Source organism: Nycticebus coucang, chromosome 15 (assembly GCF_027406575.1).
Source record: "Nycticebus coucang isolate mNycCou1 chromosome 15, mNycCou1.pri, whole genome shotgun sequence".
NCBI classification, from domain to species: Eukaryota; Metazoa; Chordata; class Mammalia; order Primates; family Lorisidae; genus Nycticebus; species Nycticebus coucang.
In genome coordinates this window covers 2,304,167-2,322,441 of record NC_069794.1, presented here as the reverse complement: position 1 = coordinate 2,322,441, position 18,275 = coordinate 2,304,167, and the positions used below count along the sequence as shown (strand labels likewise).

General features: G+C 48.8%; 1 protein-coding gene across 8 annotated transcripts in view; it reads left to right on the top strand.

Annotated features, from left to right (window-relative positions):
- The window catches only part of ARHGEF7 (Rho guanine nucleotide exchange factor 7), a 151,548-nt gene that overhangs the window by 48,147 nt on the left and 85,126 nt on the right, over positions 1-18,275 (top strand). The window lies entirely within an intron of this gene.

Genomic DNA, 18,275 nt, shown 5'->3' with positions numbered 1-18,275 from the left:
TAGCCTCCCAGAGTGCGGGATTTCAGGTGTGAGCCACTGTGCCTGGTCCAGCCTCCTGTCACTTCAGTATCTTTGTCTTAACAGAGTAGTGGGATTAGATTTAGGGCAAAGTCAGGGAATCTGACACGTTCCAGGCCTCTGTGTCTCACTTTGAGGGTGCTCTTCTTGCACCTGTGGCATTGGTTGGAGATACCCTGTATTGGGGGCTCAGCTCCACGATGGGGAAGAAAAGGGCCCAGTGTAGTCAGAGCTCCTGGGCTCCCAGTGTCCCCTGGTGGGGATGGAGCCTGTGAAGTTTGATCCACCACCACTTTCCCCGGAGTTTGGCAATTTCCAAAGTACTTTTGGGGTGTGCTCTTAGTGTCCCCTTTAAGCCAACCATGTGGAGGAGCATTATTTGCTGCCCTGTGGCTCTGGCCTTCTCTGCTCTCAGGTGACTCCCTCCCTGGGCAGAGCTGGGACCTGTGTCTCCACAGCTGGTTCTGGATGTGGGGGCCAGAGGGTGAGGAGGTGGGACCTGTGAGGCAGGTATGTGATATGGGTGCCCTAGAGGTTTTCCAGGCTGTGTAACTGCTTATGGTGGCTTGTGCATTGATGACATCAGGATTGTGTAGTGTTTTTACTTGGTGACAAAAAAATTACTCGTGGTGACTTTATTGTCCAGACAAGTCCGTGATCACATCTGGTATTAATAATTCATAAGGTAAATGTCCCTGTTTTTTTTTCTAGCATCCCTTCCCCTCCCCTGGAAGGTAAATGAAGCCTCTGAAGTAGCTGAGAGGGAACCCAGCTCATGCTAATATAGAAGGCTTGTGTTCAGAGGGAGAGGCAGGGGTCTGAGTGACCCAGGGAAGTCTGCTGGGGCTTCCCAGTGGAGATGCACTGAATGAATTCACAAGGACCAAGCCACAAGCAGCAGCCCAGATGCCCAGAGCACAGAGCCTCTGCGTCTTCAAAAGAAGAAAGCTTTAAATCAGTGCAGCAGACGCTGGAGTGTTGGGTGGAAAGCCAAGCCCCAGCCCCACCCCAGACAGCCTGCTGCAGGAAGTCTGGGCTCATGCCCAGAAATTACATCCTAACAAGCTCCTCAGGTCTTCCTCTTGGAGAAAAACAGCCTCCTATCACACCAAGAAATACCAATCTAGAAACCTAAACGGTGGCATCTGCAACACAGGGAGCCTGTGCTCTTGAACAGTGTTAAGCCCTTAAAAGACAAAGGTTGAAGAGTTGTTCAGCTTAAAGAGATGGGACAGCTGACTGCAAAGGGTGATCGTGAATTGGATTTGGACTAGAAAAACTTTCTTCCCCCCCTTTTTGCTATAAAGGGCATTAGTGAGACAGTAGCTGAAATTTGAATAAGATATCCAGATGGGATAATAATATAATAGTACAGAACTAGGACTTAACTCCCAAATGGTTCAGAAAAAAATAATACAGTGTATACGTATGTAGCATGTGTGTAAAGAGAGAGCAGGTGAGAGTGATAGAGCTAGCAAATGTGGGACGTGACATTTGGGAATCTGGGGAAGAGTGTACATGGTAAAGAGTGTACACATAAACTCTTACTATACAAATACACATGTAAACAATCTAAAAATGGAAAGGGACTGGTATTTAATCTTTACAATCTAAGGTAGTGTTTTATAGAGACTGCTGAAGATATTTTGAGATGGGGATAATTAAAATTGGTTACTATTTTATTTCTCTTGTACTGTAATGTTATTTACTGGTTTTCACATTTAACCGTACCGTGAAAACGTCTAGAATTTGGCACCGTGAAGCCCCGCTGTTGGTGTTGCTACTTGGTACCACCATCTCTGTCTTTTTCTATTTCTTTGGACCTGGACAAAGATTTGTGTCCACCAGAGTGGGGGGGACCCTGACACCATAGTGAGGGGGCCTGTTGTTTCCCTGTCCTTCATTGCGGGGAGAGGAGGCCCCGTGTGGTCGCTGTCACCCCACCAGCGACAGGAGGGCCGCCTGTCTCTTTCTCATCCTTCCTTTCCCTCCCCAGCTGTTGCCATTGTGTTTTCTGACTGTTGGGTCCTGTGCGGAGCTGGGGGTGCCCTGGTTGTCCAGTGACCCTGGTGCTATCACCAGCTGCTCGTCTCACCTATGGGCGGACGTCTGTGGTCCATGTTGCCTTGCCTTTGGGAAGCATGTCTCCACCTTGCTGTGTGCAACGCGCAAGCTCCAGCCTTGCCGGCTGGTGGCCCTTCTGTCCTGGGGGTGGTGGGCAGAGAGCCTTTGGAAGGCCTCTGCTGGGGTGTATGGAGGGGGCTGCTGCCAGTGGCTGGTTGGTTCTGTCTGGCACGTGCTCTGGTCTGACAGAATTGGAGGGCTCCCTCCCTCCTTTGTGTGTGCGCCGGGGGCCGTGGATCTCCCGCTTTCCTTCCTCACCGTCTTCCTTTGTTGGGAGTGCAGTGCTGGGTGACTTCGACTCCCTTGTTTTAGGGAGGATTGAGTCAGATTTCCACCTATGACAGGGTAGACCTGCCTTTGTGAGTGTGGCTGCTCACCCTTTGCTGCCAAAACTTCCATGTGCTTCTCTAGACACTGAGTGATGAACTTAGTGATTCCTGGTGATAAACTGCTTCTCTGTCCTTAGCAGTTCACCAGGGGTTGATGGAGTAACTGAGCAGCTGCTTCCTGAGTGCCTGGCACTGTTAGGAGCTTTGGAGACCGGTGGGGAATATGGAGAAAGTAAACAGGTGATAGATGGAGAATTCCTGTGGCGAGGACAGTGGGAGAGGTGGGACAGTGACAGGTGGTGACCCTGGAGCCCGGGAACAGCTCTCCGAGGGATACCTCAGGAGGCGGGGGACCTCTAGGCGGCATAGCCTGTGCACTGGTCAGCATGGAGTGGAGCCCGATCTCAAAGGACTGGGCTGCTGGGCCCACTTGTGGCCTGTGTGTGGGTCGAGACCTGTTGACATCTGCCACTGCTGCCAGTGCCCTCACGGGTGCATGCTCTGTGCCAGGTACTTCCACCTCATTAAACCTTCGTGCAGCCCTGCGAGGCACTGCCCACGACTCTTTGTGGCTGAGGAAACTGAGGCACAGTGGGTGAGTCCATGTCGAAGCTGCACGGGTATTCTATTACCCGCTCTCACTCTGCTCCCCTCTGTGGGTGGGACATTCTTTGGAGATTATAAGTTGCTGATCTGTTAAAACGTGAAGAGTGTTGAGTGTTGCTTCTACCTGGAGAATGAGCTTTGGACCACCAGAAATCGTTTTCCTGTAAAGTTGCTGTACTTGAGACCCACAGTGCAATTCCTTTTTCTTACCACTTTTGTGCCATGTGACACTGTGGTCACATGTGTGGCTGATTTGGTCAGCTGGGCTGGCCCTGTGGTCTGTTGGATTGGGGAGTCCACCTGTTCTGCCCTTGTTCTCCTCTGGTCATGTGTCCCGCCACCGGTCACTGCTCTACACGGCCCTGGGGGGCTCCCGTCAGGCAGGGTCTCAGCCAGGAGCAGAACCGTCAATGCGGAACCTTTCCTCCTCTGCCCATGCTGGCTCCTCCTGGGCTTTCAGTTCATCTGTGTCACACTGTTAGCGAGTCCCCAGGTGGTGTTTGTTAGCTCGTTTTACAAATGTGTGGCATGTATCTTGCGCATGGTGCAGTTCCAGTGGCTTCACGCTTATTAACACATTTAAACCTTACACCAGCTTTACAGGTGAGAAGTGGAGGTAACTGGGAGGTCTGGGAACTGAGCCAGGGTTGCTTAGGCAGTGAGCCATGCTGTGTCTGCCATGTGGGCCCCTTCTGACCCACCCTGGACTCGGACTTGGTGCCAGGGCCACCCTCCTTTCTGTGCCCCTGGCCTCATTGCTGCTGACACCACTTGTCCGGCTTGGGAATTTCCTCACCTCTGAGTATCTGTGCTGCACCGAACAGTACCCTTACTGGCACACCTGTGTCTCCGCCACCTCACAGTGAGCACCTTCAGGGCCAGGTTGGTGTCTTTGGTAATCGAGTTGTTGCTGTCATTTCATAGGCCGTATATAGATACTGTTGAATTGGTAAGAGCCCCATTCGAGGGCTTCCTCCAGGGCCTGCAGGTGCCTGCCTGGGACAGCTGGTCCACGCCCTTAGCTTAGCCGCCTGTAGCCCCAGCATTCCTGCCTTCATGTTTCTCGTCACTGCTTACATCATTGCGTTTCATCCATTCTTTCAGGGCCTTGCTTCAGAAACCAAGTCTAGCTGAAATAGAACCGAGCAGATAGATCGTCAAGAGGCTTGCAGGAGCACTGGCATTTTCTCACCTGGGTGAAGCTGGTCCTGGTCTGCAAGGGTTGGTTTGGGAGGACAGTGCTGTTGGGGCTGTGGTTTGGCAGGCTGGCTCGCTGCTGCCTGTCCTGACCCTGCTTCTTGGCGCAGGTCTGTCTTGGGTGGACGTGGTGGAAGGCACTTGAGTTCTGCAGGCCTCATGTCTCTGTTTTTCCGGGAAGATTGTTAGACTTATTTACCACTGTAGAGCTTCTGAGTTGGAAAGAGTCTCAAGTCTGGTTAGAAAACTGTACTGAGCAAATTCCGATAGCTCCAGTGCCAGGGGACATGTGAGAAGGTCCCAGAGGGCTGAGGCAGGCTCTGGCGCACGGCCCTTGCCTTCAATCTGCCCTCGCCTTCAATCTGCCCTCAGTGGCTGCACTGGGGGGATGCAGAGGGGAATGTTGAGAGCTTGTGTTGATTCCTAAACAGGATCAGGACCTTCCTCAGTCCCGACCCTGGAGACCTGGAGGAATCATGGAAGTGGAGTGTGCAAGTTGAAGAAATGCATGTGTGCTTTTATATTGTCATCTTTTTGTCCCTCTGCCCTAGGAGGAACCCAGATTCTTTCTCCTGTTGCAGACTGGTGATGGCCTGTTGGTAGTTTTGGAAGCTGTGCTTAGGGTGGAAGAGTGTTGGGCAGAGATGCCCTATCGTTGGTGAAGCTGACGTCTGGGAGCAGGTCCATGCTCACCTAGAGTGGGTTGCCCCCCCAGCCCAGAGTCTGTGCTGGGTCCACCCGAGCTTGCCCGTGCACAGCAGGTTCCCATGACGTGCAGCACTCACACTGGGCAGTGGGCAGTGCCAGCTTGTCCAGACTCACTCTACTGAGCACACTTGTCTCTGGGACTGTCACTGGACAGGCCCAGAGTGGAGAAAGGATGTGTTTTTTTCTGTTTATGAAACATGCATGGTCTTGAATACATTAGTATTAGGTCACATGTGCCTTTTTCAACTTGCTGTTGAGCAAGGATATTCAGTGTTGGACAAAAGGTGGGAAAAACGCTTCATGGAGGATATGTTTTTATTTCCCAGCAGCCACTTGTGAAAAAATTAGAGTCAGCCACGCCCCTAAGGGGTGCAGTGTGCAGCTTGCACGCTCAGGCAGGTGTGTTCTTGAGAGTCTTGAAGTGGCACGTCTGCTGTCCCTCCATCCATGAAAAATCCCACCCCCCTCTGACTGCCTGTTACCACCTCTGCTGAGTCTAGTGAAACAGGCTTCTTTAACGATTTTTAGCTATCGTTTTTGTACTTAAAAATAAATCCAGAAGTTCCCAGATGGCCTGGTAGGAAGGGGAAGTCCTCTCCCTCTTTTCCTTGACAAGAACTTTCCCTGAACCATCTGAGTTCCCTGGGGGTCCTTTGTGTCCTGGGAACCGGCTGGAGGATGGTTCCCAGTGAAAATTCAAAAAGAAAAACCCGAATCCTTTCAGACCATATTTAGATGGGAAATCTGTATTCAATGTTTTAAAAAATGACCTTCTTACCTAGAAAATGTATTTCCAACTAAATTTATATTTATCTGATAGTTTAGAGAAACTAACTGGTCCTTTAGTTTAGAAGTGATAATGCTGTTAATTCCTGCAGCCATTAATATTCTTTCTAGTTCATTCTGAGGCGAATGGAATGCTCACTCTTGCCTTTTAAAGAAGGCTTTTTAGGTGAGGTTGGGTAGTAGCCACTTGGGGTTTGGAGTGTGGGAGCTTTTCTTTTAAAGGAAATGTAACAGCTTCTGGGGTCTCCCTGGAGAGTTTCTGATTTAGTTAGTCTAGTGTTTAAACTGACCAGCTGGGCCCTTTGACTAGGGTTTGGCGAAGAGCATTAGTGGTTAGCTGGGAGCGGGGGGCCTCTGACAGGCCTGCAGCAGAGCCCAGAGACCCTGCCAGCTTCAGAAAGGCAGAGAGGAAGGCACACTCTTCTCCAGCTTTCTCCTTGTAGAGCAAGGCCAGCCAGCTGTGCTGGGAGTTGGAGGTAGAACCCACGTGGCAGCCTGGCAGTCTTTAAGGAAGGGCGTGCTGGTCTGCTGGAGGGGCCTGTGGGGCATGGGTGAAATGTTTTCGGTTTTATTCTGGAAAGAGAGGTGAGGGCTGGCGAGGGGCTGCTAGAAAGGGCCTCTCTTCTGTTCTTAATTTTTTGTGAAATTTCTTTGTGAAAGTTTTGATTAAATCAAAGATTAAAATCAAAAGTTTTTAATTTTGGAAGTTTAAAATTAACAGAAATGTTAGAAGATCCAGGGTAATAGTAAACACCGGTACTATTACAGCAGTTTCTCAGTTCAAGCACATCTATTACTATTTTATATTTTGCTGACCATTTAAGCCACATTGTGGATCTCATGAGCCTTAGAACACTTCGGCGTGTGTGTAGATCTTAAAAGTAAGAGCCTTCTCTTACCTGACCACATGCAGGTATTACACCCAAGAAATTTAACATCGTTTAATAATGTCTCCTATGTAAAGTCCTCAGTCAGATCTCTGCAGTGGTCTCACGGTGATGTGCACACCTTTGCTGTTTTTAAAGAATGTGGGATCTGAACAAGGATCGTGCACCGTGTTTGTCGTGCCACTTTCTTTTCCTTAAATTAGAATAGTTCCTCTGCCTTTATCGCTTATGACTTTGACTTTTTTTAAGAATCCAGGTTTGTTATCATGTAGAGGGCCTTACAATCTGGATGTGATTTGATTCAGATTCAAGGTTTTTAGCAAGAATTCTACATAGGAGGTCAAACAATTAAGCTCATGAACTCATCTTAGAAAAAGTGCTGCATACCTCATTGCTGAATATCACCATAGTCACCTTGTCAGTGCTCCCCTTGGGAAGCTATTCACTGAGGCCAGAGCCTAGTCCATCCTGCAGAGCAATTTTGTTTTTTATTTTTATTTCTTTTTGAGAAGCAGAGTCTCTCTCTGTTGCCCAGGCTTGGGTACCATGGTGTCACCCTCGTTCACAGCAACCTCACATTCCTGGGTTCAAGTGATCTTCCTTCTCAGCCTCCGGAGTAGCTGGGACTATAGGATCCCACCACAATGCTTAACTAGCTTTTCTATTTTAGTAGAGACAGGGTCTTATTCTCAGTCTGGTCTTGAACTCCTGCAGTCCTCCTGCCTCAGCCACCCTGAGTGCTGGGATTAGGTGTGAGCCCCCCATGCTCGGTCCTTCAAAGCAATCTTAGAATTCTTTCTGGAATGGCCATCAGAGTTATGGTGTCATGAAGATCTGATAGTTAAGTTAGTGAACTCATTCTAGAAAAAGTGTTACATACACTTTTTTTTGTATGTAACACTTTTTCTAGAATGGCCGAGGGGAGTACTTCGAAGGTCACTGTAGTGATGTTCAGCAACGAGGTGTATATAAAGTGTTCACACACAGTTTCAGAAGGAATGGCACAAATTGGCCAAAACCCCCTTTGGATCTTCACGTCAGGTATAGTAACTACAAGACAAACTTTGGGCAACCATCTTCATATACTTTTTGAATTTTTGTTTCTTGGATTGGCCTTTCATTCAGTAAGAGTCTTCTGACTTAGAGGGGAGGGACTTCTCTGCCCAGAAGTTAGGGTCTGTCTTAATCCCTGCTCCTTAAACCACTGGAGCACTGGTTCCTTGTTTCCCAATATTGTTAAAAGTACAAAAGGGGATGAAAAGTAGAAATCTCGAAAACATCTTGAAGGTGCAGCTGTTCCTACCAGTATGTCAATTCTTAAAGGGCCTGGGAATACTTCAGCAGTCATCAAATAGGAAAATGGACTCTGCTGCTACAAAAATAAGAAATAAGTGAGGTCGATGAGTTAAACATGCCTGTTCCAGCGTTTATGTAATGCTCAGGGCAGGAAAGAAAACCTTCAAGATTACTTGGTATAAGTCAAACTAAGGAAAAATTTTCAATCTTAAGTGTGTGGACCTGTGATAGGAAACACACCCTTCTACAGGTTTCTTCTCTAGAATAAAAACCTAGTTAGTTCTTTAGTAGAGTAGTTGCTAGCAAACTAAATTAAGTTGCTTGAAACTCTGCCCAGGTGCCCACTTTTTTTTTTTTTTTGAGACAGAGCCTCAAGCTGTTGCCCTGGGTAAAGTGCTGTGACGTCACAGCTCACAGCAACCTCCAACTCCTGGGCTAAAGCGATTCTCCTGCCTCTGCCTCCCAAGTAGCTGGGACTACAGGCGCCTGCCACAATGCCCAGCTATTTTTTGGTTGCAGCGTCATTGTTGTTTGGTGGGCAGGGCTGGATTTGAACCCGCCAGCTCAGGTGTATGTGGCTGGCGCCTCAGCTGCTTGAGCCACAGTCGGTGCCCACCTTTTTAAAATAAGCAACACAGACCCGTAAAATAGTCCATTTGAGGGCATCCTACTTAAGGTTCTAATGTCAAAGGAATTTTTCAATTTTACAAGTCTTAATTTTTTGTTACTTTTTTTTCCTTTTTAAAGTACATTGTCCCAGGGATTGGCCCCAGGACCCCCATGTATACCAGAATCTGTGCTTACCCAAGTTGGGCAGTTGTCCCCATGGAACCTGCATATGGAGAAGGCAGCCATCTGTGCATGTGGGTTTTGACTCCCAAGATTGCTTTGATGTCATCTGCATACTGTGTCTTCCGACTGCCTGTGGGTGGGTCCTGCAGTTCCATCCTTTGTTGTTGCAGGAGTTAGCTGTATCTTCAAAAAGCAAAACAAAAAGATTGGGACAGGGTTGGGGGCATATGAAACAGGTCCCTAAGGAGATGACAGACCTCATCGGTTTACTCACACTAAGTTGCCCTGAGTATGCAGTACCCCTGCCCCACGTTGGCTGAGGGGTAGACTTTCCCATTCTGGTTCAGTAAGTTTCAGCTGTTCCGCCTTCAAGTAGGTGACAGTCTTGAAGAAGACTGTCATTTTGAAGTAGACAGTTCTCTTGGCTATACAAAGTTTCTATGAATATAGTTTGTTGCAAGTAATAAAGCTACTTTCATGAATATAGTTTGTTGCAAGTAATAAAGCTACTTTCAGCGGGCCTGTGGCTCAGTGAGTAAGGCGCCGGCCCCATATGCCGAGGGTGGCAGGTTCAAACCCAGCCCTGGCCAAACTGCAACAGAAAAATAGCCGGGCTTTGTGGCGTGCACCTGTAGTCCCAGCTGCTCTGGAGGCTGAGGCCAGAGAATCGCGTAAGCCCAAGAGTTAGAGGTTGCTGTGAGCCATGTGACGCCATGGCACTCTACCCGAAGGCAGTACAGTGAGACTCTTGTCTCTACAAAAAAAAATAATAACAATAGGGCGGCGCCTGTGGCTCAGTGGGTAGGGCGCCGGCCCCATATACTGAGGGAGACGGGTTCAAACCCAGCCCCGGCCAAACTGCAACCAAAAAATAGCCGGGCGTTGTGGCGGGCGCCTGTAGTCCCAGCTGCTCGGGAGGCTGAGGCAGGAGAATCGCCTAAGCCCAGGAGTTGGAGGTTGCTGTGAGCTGTGTGAGGCCACGGCACTCTGCCGAGGGCCATAAAGTGAGACTCTGTCTCTACAAAAAAAAAAATAAATAAAAATAGTAATAATAATAAAGCTACTTTCAAGATGCGATTCTTTAAAAAAAATTTAGTCTGTTTCGGCATGTTTCTTAAAAAAAATTTTGTTTTTATATTTTTGCAAAATAGCCTAGTAACAGTAACAATGGTGATTGTAGGATTGTCTGATGTGATTGTGGTGATATTTATAAACATTTGCATATTTGAGTATTTGATATTCATAAACATTTGCATATTGGTAGGAGAAGAAAACAGGAGGAAAAGATGGGCTCTTTAAGAAGGCAAGAAAAAGCACAGAGACCACAGACTGCGCTGCCTCCACTGCATCCACCCTTCCCCTGCGTGCAGGTTTCACCTGGGCTTGGCTGACTGAGGTGTTTTCTTCCTTAAAGTCAGGGAATGCTGTCAGTAGCACTTGGTTTTCACTCCTCAGCATCGATACCTGATTGGGAGCCAGCTGTCTGGGACATGGTGGAGTTGGAAACCTGGAGGGCAGGAACACACTGTTGCTCCGTGTCACAGAGATCTCCCGGCCAGACCGTGGTTGAGCTCACCCACGTATTGGTTCCACATGGCAGGGTCCACGTTCACCAGAGGGCTCGGGTGTCCTTGGGACTATTTCTGAGACCCTCTTCCCATCTGTACCTAACAGCCATTGTGTTCTGCATGACCAGCTTCCTGTCACAAAGTGCCAAGTTGTCATTTGCCCCAGTGGACCTTCAAGTTACTTTTGATGGTGAATCTCACTTGCACATGTGGTACAAAAGGTGTGAGTCCCTGTACGAGTCTGAAGACACTAGAAGAAGCGAAGGTCTTCCCATACTGTGCGCAGCCGTGTTGCTTGGCCTGCAACAAAGGGGGTTGCCGGCCACTAACAAAGGGGTCATGCCTGGCTACATAGCCGGTGGTTGACAGACATGTCAGGAATCTCAACTTTGAGAGGTTGGCTGGGCTTGGATAAGTGTTGCAGGGAGGCTGTCCTTGGAGCTCTCAGCTTTGTCTCCTGTCAGGAGGCTCTGATTTGATGTTTAGAAAGCAGATGCATTCATTCATTCATTCATTTTAGAAAGCAGTTTTAAAGTTAAGAGAAATTGGGCACAGCACTAGAGACCCAAATACAGATGGTCTATGCCCTGCAATGGTTCACCGTACGCCATCTTTTGCGTTTGCATCATGCTAAAGCAGTACGCAGTCAGTAGAAACTGTACTTGAAGAATCCACGCAACCTTTCAGTTTTTACTTTTAGTGCAATATTTGATAAAGACATCAATTTAGTGCTTTATTATAAAATAGGTTTTGAGTTAGATGATTCCACCTGACTGTAGGCTACTGTAAGTGTTGTAGGCTAACAACCTGTGAAGTTTGCTGGGTTAGATGTATTGAAAGCATTTTCAGTGTACAATATTCTCAACCTCAGTGTGTTTATTGGGATGTGACCCCATGTAAGTCCTTTAATACCTGTATAGCCCTGCAAGGTAGAACCAGGGCCAGTAAATAGTTGAGTTAGAGGCAGAGTGTAGCAGTCAGCATGGTAAGCGCATTATGCCCTTATGTTCATGCTGCAAGCTGGCAAAATGCTGCTTATTTTGATATAACTGTGCAGTGGGCATAGACGTGGAATTAGAAGTTAAATGGAGAAGGGCACCTCTGATTTTTTTTTTTTTTTTTTTTAAACAGAAACATTCTCAGTGAATGAAAACATTTGGTCATAAGTTTATTTTTTCTGACTATTTCTTTCCGAAGCTGGTGAATGTTGTGGTTCTATCTGGGTTTTTGGCCAGGTCTCCAGGCCATCCCTCCTTTCTTCTGCTTTTCCTGTTGTTTGGCAAAAGTTAGATTTGTGTGCATGGGATAGTTACAAGGTGCTTGTTTTCCTGGGTGTCCTATTAATGCACTACTTGTTGCACAGCCCTGTCTGCTGCCTGTCAGTCTTCATCTGATCTTTGTCTTCTCCTTCCCAGTTCTCACCTTAGTCAGAGCTAAGGAGAGGGGTTTAGTACTGGCCCTGCCCCCACCTCCCCTACCACTCATTCCGAAGCCCAGCTTCTGTTAACTGTACTGTTCTGTGATTTTTAACTTTTCAATTGTTAACTTTATAATTGTAAATAATGAACCAGAAGCTTGTGTTTCTTGGCTTATCATCTAAGATTTCCCTCCCGTATGAAAGATGAGTTCTCTGACTCCACGAGGCCTGCTGAGGAGGCTGAGGGAGTGCTTGGTCATGGCGGGGGAAGGGGCAGCAGGTGCCCACTTGGCCTTTGCTGGTGGGGGTGGGATTGTGATTGCATGGTTGTTGTTGAAGAGGTTTCTATGCAGCTAGGATGCCCTGTCCTGGCCCTCTGGCTGGACAGGGCGGGGTTTTCCTGGGGTGTTGGGTCTGTTCTCCTTGTTTCTGGGCTGCCAGTTTCTTCAGCACCATCCTGGGGCACTGGACGCAGAAAGAAAACCCAGAGAACCCGCTGGCATGTTGTTTCTCAGGCTCCTATGCCCTTAGCCAGTGCCCTCTCCTCTGGAAGTCTGAGTGCTGTTTGTTTATATGCAGCCTTCATGGTGTGTGGCTGCATGGAGGGGCATGTGTGTCTTTTCCTCTTACTGGAGCCCCTGTCAGTTCGGTTTTGTGCTGCTATTTTCTGTCAGATGTGGCCTTGACTTAGGTTATTCTGTTTGTCAGTGAAGGCCTGGCTGGTTGATGCAATAGTTGAGGTATGGCCCTGTGGGTGGGAGACCGGCCCCAGTGTAAGTAAGTCACCAGGAGCAGGCTGGGAAGGCTCTGGAAAGATCTCCTTGGGCAGAGCTGAGGGCCAGCCCTCTGCACCCAGTTTCCCTTGTCACACTGCAGATGAGGCACAGCCCTGGCTGAGGCAGAGCTCACAGGCTTCCTGTCAGCACACTTGCCTCTCTCGGTGTCTGTCAGTGAGTCTGGTGGTGCTTCAAGTTCATTGCTGCTAGAGTTCCACAAGGCGGCTTTCCTGTAGATGGTGATCTCAGCTTCCTCTCCTAGGGTAAGGGCTGCCACCGTGATTCCCTGTGGTGTGTTGCACGTCCCTTTCTGGTGTTAAGGGGCTCCCCAGTACCGCTCTGAATGCCGTGAGGTGGCTCAGGGTCCATCTGCACCCTGCCCTTGAGGATTCCCTCAGCCTCTATGGATTGCTCGTGGCCTCCCTCTCCCTTCAGATACTGGGCTGGATTCCTTCTTTGTTACTGTGTTTTAAAGCTTTTTTTCCCTGTTATTTTGGGATACTTGGGAGAGATGGGAGGTGAGTGTGTGTCTGCAGCCTTCCACTGGCTGAGCCAGGGTCCTTGGCTCCTCGCTCTGGGTGACTGTTCTGGAAGGTTTGCCTTCATGGCCTGAGTGCTGTTGCTTTGCTCACTGTCAGCCTGAGCAGTGTCCTGCTTCTGCCCGGTCCCCCTTGATTGCATGTGTTTGCTTTCTGGTGATAGCCAGGTTGCTCTTCACTGGCACCCACCTCCAGCAGTTAAAGAAAGAAGTCAGGGGCTGCACGAAGGCCATGTGGTGCAGTTTGTGTGCTGTGGGTTGTGTCTGACACTGCTTGTCTTTCTGTGGGTGTGGCCCGGCCTTTCCTCCGGCGCCTATGGCTCCCCTGGCTATTCCATGGACCCCTCCCCTGGCCACCCGCTCCCTGGACCCCTCCCTTGGGAGCTGGCAGTGAGACATCATGGCCCTTGCCAGGTGATGGGCTCAGATCTTGGTTCTGCTTTGTTGTACTGTCATTTGGAGGCTCATTTTTCCCATTCTGTGAGATAAAATTAGTGGGCTGACTGCTGTGAGGAGTGGGTTGTGCACGAGCCAGCGTGGCGCGTGGCGGTCCTCAGCAGGAAAGTGCTGTCCTCCTCTTGCCCTGCCAAGTGGTGCTGGTGCTGCAGCTTCCCACACCGTGGCTTTTGGGAAGGTTGCTGGATGTTGGGAGGGAAGCCTGGCCCACTCTGTCAGGAGCACTGTCCTGCTGAGCCCCACACGCCACCCGGCTCCCCTTTCTGTGCCTCTGACCCTTCCTGGAAACTACCTAAAATATTTGGCTGTTTTAAAAATTATGTGTTCCTTGTATTGCGTTTGGGTGTTGATATAGTGGAATATAAAAAATCCGATAAAATTTGTTTGTCATTTTAAGTTGACATAAATTGGGGCATGTTGGGTCAAAGTGCTATAATTGATAGAATCCATCATTAAACTTTAATTTTTAAAGTTTTATTTTAAGTACAAAATCTACAGAAGCCAAGGAAGTGAAAATTCGGTGGCAGGTTTCTGTGTTCACATATTCCCAACAGTGTGGACCATTTGCATTAAATTTAAATAGCACCACTTGTTTAACGTTCATTTTTATACTCTTATTCTAAAATCACAAATTTCCTTTGACAATGTGATAGGACAAAATTGTATTTTTAAACTTTGCAAACCACACTCCAGAAGTGTGCCAAATGCGACAATTTCTTATATCAAAAATAGCTTCTTCATAACCCTCGGGGGAGACGGCTGACGCACAGCCTTCTGACTGGGAAGCTTCCGGCTAGGATGAGAGTCCCTGTCATCCATCATCCTGATGGCGCAGCGGTCTTCCTGTCCACGGTCAGCCTTATAGTGTGGAGTCACTCCATTAGTACAGAGGTGGTGGGCAGTGAGGAGGAGGAAGACTCTTTCCCTGTTCCCTGACATTTTCACATTGGGTGTACCCAGAGTTGTGACAGCGGTGACAACGTTTCTGCGTCTGTCTTTCTATCATTCTTGCCAGGCCACTTGTGGCTGGAGATACCTGAGTGTGTATGGCCTGGCAGGTGTCATTGTGTGTGGGAGGGGGTGTCTGGGGAAGCAGGTGTGAGGAAGTAGAGATAATTACTTAGCCACTCTGTATGAGATGCCTTCATTTGCATTTCTTTGGCCCTGCTGCTGGGGTGGTGTTAGCTAGCTCCAGGAGACCTGAATCTTACTGTGTTCTGTGCGTGTGGGTTTGCCTGGTGCTGCACAGGCTCTGTGGGGCTCATCTGCTGGGCCCTGAAGGGTGACCTGCAGGTGGAGGATGGGGCTGCAAGTGTCATGTTGCCTCTGGAGGGAGCCCCTTCCTGAAACAGTTTAAAGAGCTAACTGCTAGCATCCTATTTTTGAGCTTGTGGCTCTTGCTGTTCCTGCCTCATTAGTTCTGTGAATCAGTAACTTCTTTTGTTTAGGCCATTCAGAGTTGGGTTTGCTTGCTTGACATGAGAGATTCTGATGGGCAGGCTCTTCACTCCCTGCTGTACAGGGAGTTGGTGCTGTGAATTTGCTAGGCTTCTGTGTGTATGGAATGTATTCCTGACCCATGTAACTTGGGAGCTCAGAAGCCAAGGTGAGGCAGGCTTCCATGTCCTGGGGTGCAGGTGGGGGCCCTTCAGTCTCACTGATGGCTAAGCATGCTGCTACCTTGAGGGACCTGGTCCCATTTTCTTGTCAGCGCTCTGCAGAGTGGTTGTGGTACCTGATGTGCCCAGCATGAAGACGTGGCCACTCAGTTTTTCTGCAGATGGAGCCTTCTCCTTCCCTGAATATGGGCTGGCCTGGTGAGTGGGATGAATGTGGGGTGCCTACAGCATTTGCTTGCTTCCTGTTTACCATCTTTCTTTGCTCACTCTGTGGATCCATTGGCCATCCTGCTCACAGCCGTGTGACTGAGTGTCCTCAGTGAGTCTCAGGCTGCTTCTGGACGCAGGTACACAGCAATGGGGATTTAGCACACTTGTTTCAAATGGGCTGTCCCTGGGGTGGGTGGCCAGTACAGGTGCACCACCTCCTGCTCACACAGGCTCTCCCACCCGGCCGCACCTGTGGGTCTTCTCTGAGAGGACGTGCTCCTTCAGGGCCAGCTTGTCGACATTTGTGCTTTTTCCTCGGAGATTACTGTGAAACAGCAGCCTTTAGCAGTTGTGTGGTTGCTGTGCTTAAAATTTGGGAAGGCGAGGTGGCGCCTGTGGCTCAGTCAGTGAGGCGCCGGCCCCATATACCAAGGGTGGCGGGTTCAAACCCGGCCCCGGCCGAACTGCAACCAAAAAATAGCCGGGCGTTGTGGCGGGCGCCTGTAGTCCCAGCTACTCGGGAGGCTGAGGCAAGAGAATCGCTTAAGCCCAGGAGTTGGAGGTTGCTGTGAGCTGTGTGATGCCATGGCACTCTACCGAGGGCCATAAAGTAAAAAAACTCTGTCTCTACAAAAAAAAAAAAAAAATTTTTTTTTTGGGAAGGCAAGGAAGCCTTGTTTGCCATGGAGTAAGTACTTTGTTGATAACTGTTCTTTCTTATTCTGAACAGCAGAGAATTCTGCATCTTAGTTGGCTAAGACTGACTTTTACCTTGTAGCGTTGAAAAGGTCTTACTCTAAATGACCTGACTGCTTCATGCAGTGAGCTTTGTTTTGTTTTGTTTTTTGAAGGTGTACGACCTTTCCTTCAAGAGTAAGTTCTGCTGGGCTAAACACAGAGTGATGGGTACAAAGCCACCACGTGTTAAGTGACGCTGTTGGTGTACATCCCCCACATTGCAGCGCCGTGCAGTGCCACAGAGTTATCCGACTTGTGTTTTGGTAGCTGCAGATAGATCCTTGTTCCAGGATCCATGCTGATTGATGGAGTGGCTCCATTTTCTGCCTTTTTTTTTTATATGAGGAGAATAGGATGTTGGTTGAAAGGCTCAAAGCTTCCTGTGCCTCTGCGCAGAACCCATGTGCATTGTTTCTGTTCAGAGCTGCTCTATGTGTCTTCTGCCCACCTCCATAGTCCACAGCAAGCTGTGGCCAGGTCGGGGTCACTCTGATGGCCATAGCCTGCCAGGTGGATGCTGGTGACCAGTCAAGCCCCGTCCCCCCCATTTTCCTCATGTACGAATGTGCCCTCTTTATGTCTGGTGTTAGGTCAGGAACCAAACATGATAATACATTTGGCTACTACAGTGTAACCATACAGTAAGAGGTATGCCAAGTAGAAATCCTGTAGAGAAATGGCAGAGGTGAAGGTGGGAGTTGAGTGTGTGCCCAGCTGTAAAGCCTCTGATGAACAGCATCAGCGCTTACAAGGGGGTGTGGCGGGCAGTGCCTCCTGACAGGGACGGGGACTCAGTGCTGGGGCTGAGGCGTGATCCCCTCGAGTTTTATAACTGGTAGTGACTTTGGAGCTTGGGTAGTTGCGCTCCTCCCTGGCGAGGAATGTGATGCGCACAGCTGGGCAGAGACTTGTCCACAAGCAGCCATGGCTGCGAGTTTGCAGGGCTGCAAACTCGACTGGGTCTTCTGTGCTATCCTCATGCCCAGAACCCTCTTTTTCATTTTCCATCAAGTTTGTTGTCAAATTCCATCTGCTATAAGATATTCAAGGCTATCCAGTGGATTTTTTTTGTTTGTTTAATTTAGAAAACACTACACCAATTGAAAATAGCCTAGATTGTTCGTTGATAATCTTTTGGGATTGGCTGGATTTGTGACATGCTCTGTTTTGTTTATGAAGATAATTTTAGCCCTCCTCTGGATTATATGATTCCAGGTTTTTCCTGTAACAGAGCAATAGAATTGATACACTTGTGAGAGAAATTGGAGGAAAAGTCAAGCCCACGCCTGGTTTGATTGTTCCTTGTGAATTTTAGAGGCGTCCTGTGCCCTGCCTTGAGTTTAGTAATGACTGGGAAGAAAGCATGTTTGTGCTAGTACTTAGATTGTGGCCTTGCTTTGACTGATCGAAGGAGAAAAGTACATTGAGAGGAAGTAGGGAGGACAGCGAGGGCCCTGCACAAGCTCCACATGCAGACTGGCAGGCTGTTGTCCCGTTGTGAATCATGGGATGGTAAGGACAGTCCACACTCTCCTGTGAAAGGTCAAGTTGGTCATTAAGTGAAACAGCTGCTTCAAGGTTGGGGCTTCTAGGCTGAGTGCGGTGGCTCACACTTGTAATTCCATCACTCTGGGAAGTGAAGGTGGGAGGATCCCTTGAGCTGAGGAGTTCAAGACCAGCTGAACAAGAGTAGACCCCATTTCTACTTAAGAAAAAAAAAATAGCTGGGTGTGGAGGCTGAGGTAGGAGGATCACTTGAGCCCAGGACTTTGAGGCTGCAGCGAGCTTTGATGATGCTGTGGTGTTCTAACCTTGGCGACAGGCTGAGACTGGTGCTTCTGGATGGAAACCTTGGTGTTTTGGTGGAATAAGATGATCTCTTGGGAGTAAGATGCAGAAATCTTGCTCATGGGCTGTGTCTGCGGTATGTGGGTGTGCAGACATGTGGTCCATTCTTGCATAGGGTCTGAGAGGGAGGTGTGGGGCCAGGGGAAACCACTGGGTTTGGAATGGGGCATCTCCTGGGACCCAAGCCTGTGGCTTATCTGTTACCCATCACACTAGACACAGGAAGTTGCCGCATTGAGGGAGCCATCTTTCCATGGAGAACTGTTAGCAGATGGAAGAACAACCTTAGCAGTTCTAGGGACCTCTTCTGGTTTCCTTCCCCTAGCCTGGAACACCCTCCCCTCACCTGGTCAGTTTCCTTC